An 11,460-nucleotide genomic window follows, 5' to 3' on the forward strand; every position below is an offset into this window, starting at 1 on the left:
ATGGTTTATGCATCCATCCATTCCAGCTTATTCCATTTAATTGTTGCAGGGAGCCTGAAAACTAAACAGTTTGCCAGTCCATCACAGACACAAAAGACCACAAACAAATATACTGCTTAACATTAAATTCCACAGTTAATTAGGAATTACAGTTAACAACATCCATGTGTATTTTTTATGATGGGAGAAAGCCAAAATAACAAGGGCAAGTGGGGGAGAAAATGCAGACCCCAAAACACACATATCCTAATTAAAATATTGAAAGGTTTTCTCTTAACGTTGCACATTCAGGCTTGCATGTGCCTTTCTGTGTTTGGTTTTTTTGTGTGCATAAGTTTTTTTTTTTTTGTTTGTTTGTTTGTTTGTTTGTTTTTATCATTTTTGCTTGTTTGTGTGTTTGTATGTGCTGCAGTAGCTGAAAAAAATTTGTTATATATAGAGCAGTTGGTTTTCTTTTTAATATTTTGTCAGAATGTGCTTGGCTGTTTTTTAATTCAATAGGCCATAGACAAACACAGCCTCAGCATAATCTGTATTAAACTAACACTATAATGGAAGACAGATTATAAACTGTGTAGTGCTCGCAAAACTAAGTGTCATACAACATGTTGAATATCTTGCAGAATTTTCCAAAGCACACAAAATAAAAGCATGAAAACTTTCAGAAATAGAGTGGGAGGGAGTGCGTTTTGGCAGCCAGCATTTTCTCTCAGTGAAAAGAGCTCATTAGCATCCTTTGCCCTCAATTGAGCTTCCCAGACAGAAACTCCCTTCATGCTGAATACAAATCCCACCTCTTTATTTCAGACTGAGCTCCCAAGACCTAACCATGGCTATTACCCTGTGAATTTCAACCCTTATTCAAAACACAAGCAAATAATTAGTTGAACATTTAGAGAAAACTGCCATGGCATAATGCCTGAGAGGATCAAATTAAGACAGAAGTAAGAATGTTGCATTTCCTTCCATCTGCTGTTCGTCCACTTAGTTTAGATACAAATACAAATGTCTGACACTTCATATATTCAAATGTCTCTGCAGCCAATTTGCTCTCCACAGTTTATCAAACCTTATTTGCATTTAAAGTCTGAACTGTCTACACAGTTATCGTTCAGTTTGACTGAAGACCTATTCGACCAAATCACTTTCATTACACAAATATGGAAAATGTGATGAGCTTCTTTTGTATAATCTGTGATTCATTTAAGGGAGCAACTTATGTAACTCGATGTGTATACATCTAAAAGTTCCCCTAATTTGAAAATATAATCAATTTATTTAAAGAAAGTAAAACACTATTTACCAGAGCCTTGTTTTTCCGAGGTGGTCAACAAAGCAGACAACATAAAATTACTGTTGTAAACGTCTGTTTATAAGATTTTCTCATTGAGGCAATCGTAGCATCTGGTATAAAACTGCAACATAGATATTTTGCATTGATCATTTTACAAAGAACATCATTATATTATGCAGTGAACATGAGAAATGGTCCATCTCTACATAGATGGGGATAATTAACATTTAAGCTACCGGTAATATATAATTATGACATAATGTGCTTACATGTGCACAGTGTGAAGACCATTTTTACTTAATTACCACCAGCTACAATCTCAGATGTAATCGGGTGATAGTATCATGGAATAAAGTTTTGCCTTAGTTTACATTTCTGTAAGATAAATGGTGTCTTTGTAATCCGTCGACATAGTAGTTTACATGCAAACCAGAGGGCTAGTCTAGGAAGGAGGTTTAACAATTGCTGTGATAAAGCTTTTGATGGAAGTTGCTAAATCCTCTGATGTCTTAATCCACAATGTCATTTCCAAACTGCTGGCAATGAATTAACGATCACCACCCCGTGTTGGTTAAACCTACACACGTGTTCATAGAAAACCTGTAAAAAGCATTATTATTTTAATTATTGCAATTATTATTGTATTGCATTGAATTGCATTGTATTGCATTGCATTGTATCGTATCGTATTGTACCGTATCACATTGTATTGCATCATATTGTATTGCATTAATATCAGAGTGAAAAGAACCTAATTTCCATAGATATTGTTGTCGGCTAAATGCAAAAGGGTAGATTTCACAGCCAATAAGAAGAAAACAGAGGGTAGAAGACAGATTCAAGGCAACACACCAGTGGAAGGGGTCCCAATAAGTATCACCAGACCGCCAGATAAAAGAGGTCCATAATCAGACCCAGACCCAGATTACTGCAAATGAACTTTATCAAGTCCACTTCCAGCACCAGATCGACAAGGCAGACTGGAAATGAAACACAACTGAAGAGAGGTAAGAAATATATGCAGACACATACCAATATGAACAGCCAAATTACTTGTCACATATACAGCTGCACTGCAGTTTTATCTTAAAATTTTGCACACATTTACAAATGAAGTGATAGTAAATGTCTATGTGCTTGGCTCTGAATGACCCACTGGATTCTTCGCAATTGGCTTCTTCGTTGTCCCACAGGATCACTGTAAGCATTGCAACAATTCCCAGATCATTCAGTGGTCGGCTCAGCTAGGTGACCTCTTGAGTTGCTTGACTAAGTGCAACACACTTAGCTCCAGCTATTGAAAGTGCAATTGTAGCCCATTTCCTGCTGAGCTAGCTCACTGCTCCTCTACTTAGTAAGAAAATGTTGCCTCTTTTTGAGTAGAGGTCACCAAGACATCCAGCCCAACATCTGAGAAGCCGACCAAAGCTTTTGATCGCTTATACTTCAAACCAATATTCATTTTACCCTTCAAGTTGTGCATAAATATCTTCACAGCCGTCAGATGTGTAGGGTTTGGATTCGCATTGAACTTTGACACGGTACTCACTGCTTGTGCCTGGCCGCGTGGTCTTTGCGGCTTACAGCAGACTTCCCACCATGGACAAATAGGTAACTAAGTTTACACACTCACTTTACACCATCATTCTTTTTAAATTTAACTTCAGCATCAGCAGGGGGTGCAAAAGGATTTGTATTATTACATATTTCCAGAGGTTTGCTTCAGTTTACCGCTTCTAGTGATGAAAGATACAGTTCTTTGTTTTATCTTGGACAGCAGAGATGCCCGCTCACTCATGTCTTTAATCTTGTAGTGCTCCTTGACAGACAGTTTTAGTTTGTTTGTACTTTCCATTGATGTGTGATCAAGGTCAGATTGTTCACATAAACAGCAAGTACCTTCAGCCCCTGCGATGATCTCATAAACACACAAAAGACTGATGTGCTTTGTTTAAATCCAAGGCACTTCAAAAACTCCCATAAAAATGTTTTGTTCCAACAACGAGGAGGAGGAGGTTCTGGTCTATAGATTGATTTTTTTCACTTTCCACACCAGGTGTTCCTTTCCTGGTTTTATGTACCCCTCTGGTTCCAGGTAGATTTCACAATCCAGATCCCAGCTTAGAAAAGCAGTTATGACATCCATCCAGTAGATTATTCTGAATGGTAAAGGACAGTAATGTACAAATTGAGATGAATCACACCACAGGTGAAAAGGTTTCATCGTAGTGAGCTCTATACAACTGTGAGTAGTCCTTGGCGACAAGTCTACACTTGTATCTCTCCACTTGTGCATCACTCTGATGCTTGACTTTGAAGACCCATTTGACCCTATGTCCTCTCTGTCCTTTAGTAAGCCCACTAGGTCCCATGTCTCATTTTCCAGGAGTGACTGATATTGCAAATTCATCTATATCCTGCCATTGCTTTGTATTCGAGCTCATTAAAGCTTCCTTCAAAGTATTTGACTCTGTTACACAACACACAATGGCATAATGATCAACAGTCATCACATCAGCATACCAATCATATCAAGTCTTCTTTGGGACTGTCCTGATTCTGTTCCTCCTTTTTAGCTGTGTTGTTGACAGTAACATCCTCACCTTCTGTGTTCATGGTTACCTCATTCTCTGAAAACCTTCTCTGCTTCCAGTAAAAAGTCTGATTCTTGATGACGACATCCTGACAAATGAGAATTCTTTTCTTCATCCAATAGACAATAGCCTTTTTCATTGGTTAAATATCTCATAAAGCGAATCTTCACAAAAGAAATCAAATTAGAATTATAAAGCAGTTTTCATACAAAAAGTAGCATAAGGTGCTACACATAAGAACATTTTTTTTGTATATTAAAAACTACCTTTTTCACAGACCCAAGTATGAATCCTACGGATTTTTAAAACACACACCTGTTCATGAGCTTATTCTCTTAAATGCACTCTTGCACACTCACTCACACACTCACAACATGCATGCACCAACCCCGCCACTGCCACCCCAAGCACAACCACTCATAACCCCCCCATTCCTATTTTTGCACTCCAATGTCTGGCTTCTGTCTCTGATTTTAATAAGGAAATAAACAACTGGCTCGACGCTGCTGTAAGGAAATAATATTCTGGGAGACTTCTTATAAAAAAAAAAAAACAACCAGGCCAGGGTCCACTCCACAGCCAAAGCGCAGCACTGCAGGACCCCCACAGCCAACCAAACAAGGCCAATCGACAATCTTGCAGACTGAGCAGGCATAGCCTCTGGTATAAAGGATCCCCAGAGAAGAAAATCTATGACAGTAAGACCAAGTACAAGCAACATATGTAAAATTTAAATAAAGGAGTTTATGAAAGCGATGTACCAGGATACAATAAAACCAAAGAGCCACATGAATAATAAATGAAAAGTGTATATATTATATAATAATGAGTAGATAAAAAAGAATAAGTAATTACTAAACTAATTCAAATAAGTTTAACTAAGCTGAACTTTGTCTGGAGCCTCTCTTTACATTCACAGCCTTCTTGTCAGGTTTCTTCCTTTAATGTCTGGGACACACGCATAAAAAAACACAGTCAAACACTCTCATGAGACTCGTATTTGGCTTTCTGCCACACCGTCTCTGTTAGAGTGTCTCGTTCTTCAGGACAGATGAGGGCACCCTGCTCTGTATGTAAACTGCAGTTGTGACAGCCTCAGCCCAGTACATCTTTGGAAACATCGCATGTGACAACATTCTTCTAGCAGCATCAGTCAGTGTCCTCTATTTCCTTCTGTGACATCATTTTGCTGAGGTGAGTGAGGTACAGACATCTCATAGTGAATACCTCGAGCCTTCAAATATTCTTGAAAGTCCTTTAATACAAACTCACCACAATCGTCTGTTCTTTGTTTGCCTGAAACCTCACTTTTCTGTTTTATAAAGCACACCTTGCAGCATTGAGAGTCGTCATCAATGTTAGTTACAAAGGACCTTTGTCCTCCTATAGATTCAGTCTGCATGGCTCTACAGGCATCTCTATGGATCAGGTGCAACTTGTACTTAGAACAGATTTTCTCACTAACTTGTTTCTAGACAGCTTTCTCTGCACAGTCTTCAGAGAAGAGAAGTTCTTTCTCTGCACACTAGTCCACTCCATTCTCCAGATTTTTCTGTTCCCCCAGTTTAGTGGTGTGACCCAGGCTAGCTGCCACAGATGAACTTGATATACCATGACAAACAGGAAAAGCTCATTCAACATCCTGCTGATGTAACCCCTAAGATCTTTGTGCTCCATCTTTATCACGTGTGTGGCACGAGACTTATTGAACTGCACCATATTTCCATTTATTGTAGCTGCTCCTACTGTAAAACAAAAAGTCTTTCAGAAAGTTTGGAACGTATAGTACAACATGCACTGTGATATTTTTTTTTTATCTCTGACTTTAAATGTCACTCTCATCTTGACATTGCCATGTCCCAGGGCATCAGCCACCCTGCTATCACCAAGTTTCACGGACTGTGCTTTTGAAAATTGGTGGTAAGCTTGAAGAAGGTATTTATCACATGTCATGAGCTTTGATGCTCCAGAATCAGTCAGAGCAACAGCATATTGTGACCTTTCAGTTTGCCTCTTCACCAATGAAGACACTCTGAGGTGAGTTTTCTGCATCCAAACACATTTTGATTTTATCTTTGTGGTATTTGTTTTTTCTTTTTTCTGACTTGGACAGTCAAGCTTAATGTGTCCTTTTTTGTCACACTTGACAAACCCATGTCCAAGAGCTAGGTTTTTCAGCTCCCATTGCTTTAGAAGTGGCCTGCATTTCTCGATGAACTTGGTATGGCTGATACATTATCTGAAGCAGGGCGACTGGAGTTATTGTCAGGTTCGACTCACTTGCTCTTCATTTATTAATGCTTGCTAAACAAACAACAAAATGTCAAAATGTCCATCTTTTTTTCAAGCACAATGACCATCGTAGCATAGCATGAAGGCAAAATACCGAGTGTGACAATCTGATTTTAATCTTCAACCACCTATTGCTCCTAACTATGTCAAGCCAGATACAGAGACAGATATCTGAAGGCAGAGTTTTGTTTTCATAGAATGAGGATTAAGGGAAGGATGGGGTGATATGTTTGGCTGCGTGTGTAGGTGTGGATTTGTGTGTGCGTATGTGTGTCATTGTTTTTATAGCGTAAAGCACTTTGCAATGTAACAAAAAGAGCTATGTAAATAGAGATTGATTTGATTTGATTTGATTTGATTTGAACTGATCAGTAATATCCTTCATTTGTTTTAATGGTAGAGTATGTAAGATTTTCAATATTTTCAAATTAAATTAACAAAAAAAATAACTAAAATCATAATTAGATAGTTTTTTTAAAACATGTAGGTTCCAGTCTGTCCATATTTTATGTATTATTAAATTACAAGTTTAGACTGGAACAAGACTGAAACCTACATGTTCAAAAAACTATCTAATTATGATTGTAATTATTTTATTAGTTAATTTATTTAGAAAATATTGAAAATCTTACATACTCCACCTTTAAGGGTTCATTTAACCTTTCTCCTTCCTTCACATCTGAAAATTCTGTCTTAAGAAACAGTTTATTTGCAAAGGTATCTCTTTCAAAATGTCCTTTTAGAGTGTTCTATACCTCTTTTGGGATCTGGCTGGTTGTTATTAGCCTTCTCTTTATATTTCTCAAATTCCTAAGTGTAAGTGCTAGCATTTGCAGCTAATACATCTGTCTCCATTACCATGCCCCACAGCCCTTTAGCTCCTGGCAAATGTTCCATCTGAAATGTTCACATTGCCCAGTTCTCTAATCCGCTCACCTTGTCAATAAACAGCTTATCTTCCATGGTGAATCTCACAATACTGTTTATCTAACACACACACACACACACACACAAAAGAAGAGAAAAAACATGTACATAGCTTTGTTACTATTATCTGAGCCCATAATCTGTACACGTTTTTTATTCAGCAAGTCAAAAACAGGGACTACAGGTAGACAGTAGGCTGCAGCACTGCATGCTTTTTCAACTCTCTTGTAATATTACTGCATTCACAACAGTTGACTTTTTTTTTTTTTTTATCCCAGATTCCTGCTGAGGTGGCACCTAGACAAAGAGGAGAAAAGTCAATCTGGGGATTAAAAACTGTGCCACTGGTTTCTCAATTATCCCAGCTACCTCTGTGAAAGTTTTTATAAGTGCAAATTGAAAAAGTGAGGACAAGGCTGGTAGTTACCCTTGATCCCTGATTTGCTTTAGCTCTGCACAAAATGAACCCACTAAGAGTCCTTATACTTCCCTAGGTTTGGACTTTTGAGGTACATAGTCCCCTGACTTGTTTTCTTTTCAGTGTGTTACTTACACGTGGTGTGTGTGGGAGTTACTTTTACATTAACTTAGCCCTTCAATCCGTTCATCTTAAATTAGATTTTTTTTTTGTGCTGGTTAGCCACATAGACATCTGCTGTGCTTTGTCCCAACTTTACTCTTCAGAAAGTAAATTAAATTCTTTGTCAATGAGTTTTTCTCTGCAATTTCAATAGACAGTCAAAGTTCTGCCAACACAGCTTTCAAAGAAGGGTGCATTTCTGTTTTGAAAGTTATATAGAAAGATGTCAGATACACAGCAGTCAAAGTGGCTACTACAAAGCTAATGCACGGAAAGGGCTATTTATAATATTACAATGTCGAAACAGAACCAGCTTTTGCTACAGCTACTCCATTCTGCTACTCCATGAACCCTTATAAGCATAACTGTTAACTCTCAGTCTTCCTATACTTATAACAAAATTATATGAATAAGGAAATATACCTCTGTCAAATGTTAGTGAAAAGCAGCAGCAGTGTGTGGGACTCGACGATGATTCATCATTCTGTCATCTGTATGTGAGCTATATGTCATGTCATCAGAGGGTCAGCCATAGCTTGGAGAATGTCTGGTCTCCGATAAGCAAATAATCAAATTTGTCTAAAAGCATTGCAGATTATGTCATTCAACATTTTATGGACATTATTTAAAATTAACACAACATTGGGATATCTCAGTTGAAAACAACAAGCCTTTTATGCTTCTATGATGGAAGATGAATCTGTTTGTTTTCCTCAGCGTTCCTGTGGAATAAATGTTATTCTCTCCTTAAGAATCTGGGTTACAGCTTAAAGCTCCCATCTTCACTGTCTACCTTTCACTTGCTGCCAAAGGCCAAAGCTTTGCCAATGTTCCTTTAACCACATGAAAATCCTGCTGCTCATCCACATCGAGAACAGTCAGACAAGGTGCTTCAGACGTCTGGTTAGAAAGCTGTGCTACTGAGGTATTCAGAACACATACCATCCAGAGGAGGCCCAGGGCAAAACCTGGGACACGCTGGAGGGAGTACGTCTCTTGGCTGGCCAGGAGGAGCCTCAGGATCCCCCAAACTGGAAGTACTGGGAAGAAATGGCCTATGAAAGGGACGTCTGGACTTCCCTGCTTAGTGGAAACGATCTACAACTAATCCTGCTTTTGATAAGCCATAGAATATGTATGAATGGATGGATGGATGGACGGATGGATGGATATAAAATTCAAACTTACGTACTTGTTTAAACTATTTGTCTAAACTAGACATACACACAATTTCTACAAAAATAAGCACTTCTTGTTATATTTCATCCCCTTTTTTCTTTCCTGACATCAAGAAAATTGGAATTTAATAAATCATCTGAAATCTATCACAAAAAAGTGATTTCTATTTAAATTACTTTTTCATAAAGGACAGAAGTTTGGCTCGAGGCATTCTCCATATTGGTATACGTTGCATGTGAAACCAAGTAGGAAATTGTTGCTTTATAGATTTGAAGCAAACGTAGCTAAAAGTTTTAAAAACAGAGCTAGTTGCATATGTTTGCATGTTTCATAAAGTGACCTGGATAAAAACATCTAAATAACGGTTTCTTTACATGCACTTCAGAGATTAAATGACTCAGTCTTACTCTGATTATTACATACTGGTAAAATGGGATTCACCTTCAAGTTAATGACTTGTTGTGCGTAACAACGCTTAATGGTGAGTTGTAGCAGTTCTGCATTTGCCCTGGTTTTGCTGGAACTGAATAACAGATTGGTGGTAAAATACTTTGGCTGCTTATTAAAGGCTCTTTGGATCCACATATGCAGGATGCCACCAGTGTGACAAGACTAAGCTTAAACAAAATGATTGCGTTCAGACAGAAGTCGTAAACCAGCAGAAAATTGAACTCAAGCTGTGCTACAGGAACCAACATGAGGCAGTGATTAATCTTAGAGTCTTTTATTTATACAGCTGCTGTGTAACAACAATTACAGATTCTTACCTTGGTTGTTTAATCAAGTTTTTTTTGTGTGTTTTTTTTTTTACCATTTAGGATGCACGAAACTCTGAAACCAAAATATTAATTATTTAGAGGTTGCTCAACAAATCCTTTAAATTGAGTTCTTCTTTACTGAGAAGAACAGCCATGCAGTATTACACTCCACAGAGGTGCTGAAAAGCTTAAAGGTTTTCCTTCATCTCTGTCTATTTTCTTCCTGCAGCAACTGCTGGAAGATTGATTTCTTAGATCTTTAATCACCTGTGGTGCAGAGGGCAAAGAAATGATTGCTTATTTGGTAATAGCACCCTTTATGATAAAAAAAAAAAAAAAAAACTCTTTATTGCTACACAGTTTGGACATATATGTTGTAAATTCCCATCAAAACATGATTGTTTACAGTGGCTTTCTTATTGTCTACATTGGCATTGTATTTCCGTCCTCTTAAATGATTGTTAATAATGATCACAATGTTATTCCATAATTTATCAGCCTTCCGAGTCTTGAAATTAGATGGAAGGTGTGTACTGTCAGTCAGCTATTTTTGATATGACCATAAGCAGACAACACTGGCAGTTCCTGAAGCTGTGACACCACATCTGCATTAGTGACCTCCTTAAAATCCTACAGTCAGACTCTTGTTTGCTGCTGGAGATGTCAAAGGCCCAGATAATCCACCAGCAAACGTTTACCATCACCTTAGTTCATTGTTGCATTTCGCAGTGTGATCCTCTGGCTCTGCAGTGATAGCATGTCCTTCTCTTTTTCATTCAAGAAGAAAATTCTTTTATTTACTAAAGGGTAATAACAAAATAATATAAATCATAAATAACCACCAATTCAGTAAGGCATAAGGGCATAAAACTTGCATGTTTTTATCATTTGTTGTTTATTGTAGATTACTGAAACATAGATTATGAAGTGATATATTAAGTAAGGCCGTCACTAAGCATGTGAGACATTCGACACTTATGGTCCATGTACTGTGGTACCGACATAGTTAAAATAAGTTAGGTAGATAATGAAAGTAAATATCTAATAAATCTCAAAGGGCAAAAATAAAGGCAATGCAACACTTAAAATAGCCGTTTTTATAGCTGACTCTGGTATTACGAGGAAGGCAAAATGGATTTGAAAAATGAAACTACAACCGTGTTGTTATTCTTCACTGTATGTTCTGTGTGCATTTCCCATTAATATTCCCACCAGAATGGGTTGAGGTACCAGGCTGCAGTGTTACCTCCCAGCTGTAGGCAGGCACAAGACATTGGCTGAATCCAGTAGTTTCATTGAAAAGCTGACCTTTAAAGCATCTAGAGAATTACAGTTTTGCATACAAATGATGATCTGATTCCTCAGCCATCTGATCAGTCAGTCATTGTCACAGCATGCCACTGTTGGAGGCTCCCTTCGTTGTGTAGACCTGTATCATTTCTCCTCGTGATTTTTAATTCCCTTTGAAATTATGACTGAATAATTCATTTGAACCATGTTATATTAAATCTGTGTTCATCGTCTTGCTCTTCTTGACTGTTTTTGTGAATAGGGTGAGAGAGGTAGGGGAGGCGGGCATTTCCAATTTTGGGTTATTTAATTAGTCATTACAAACCTCATGGTTTTGAAGTCGGTGCAATTTACCCAGGTATGCAAATGGCTGGCCTATATTGAAAACATAATTATGCAGGGAGGAGCTGGCCAAGAAGAGAATGATGCAACAGTGCCATCTACTGGGGATAAGTGGTACATACTCAGTTCAGAGCTGGAGACCGCTCTGTTCTTATGCCCTGAGCACTAAATACTGCAGTTTCGTCTGCTCCAACCTAATGGATG

Source organism: Telmatherina bonti (genome assembly GCF_933228915.1).
Source record: "Telmatherina bonti genome assembly, chromosome: 14".
Taxonomy (NCBI): domain Eukaryota; kingdom Metazoa; phylum Chordata; class Actinopteri; order Atheriniformes; family Telmatherinidae; genus Telmatherina; species Telmatherina bonti.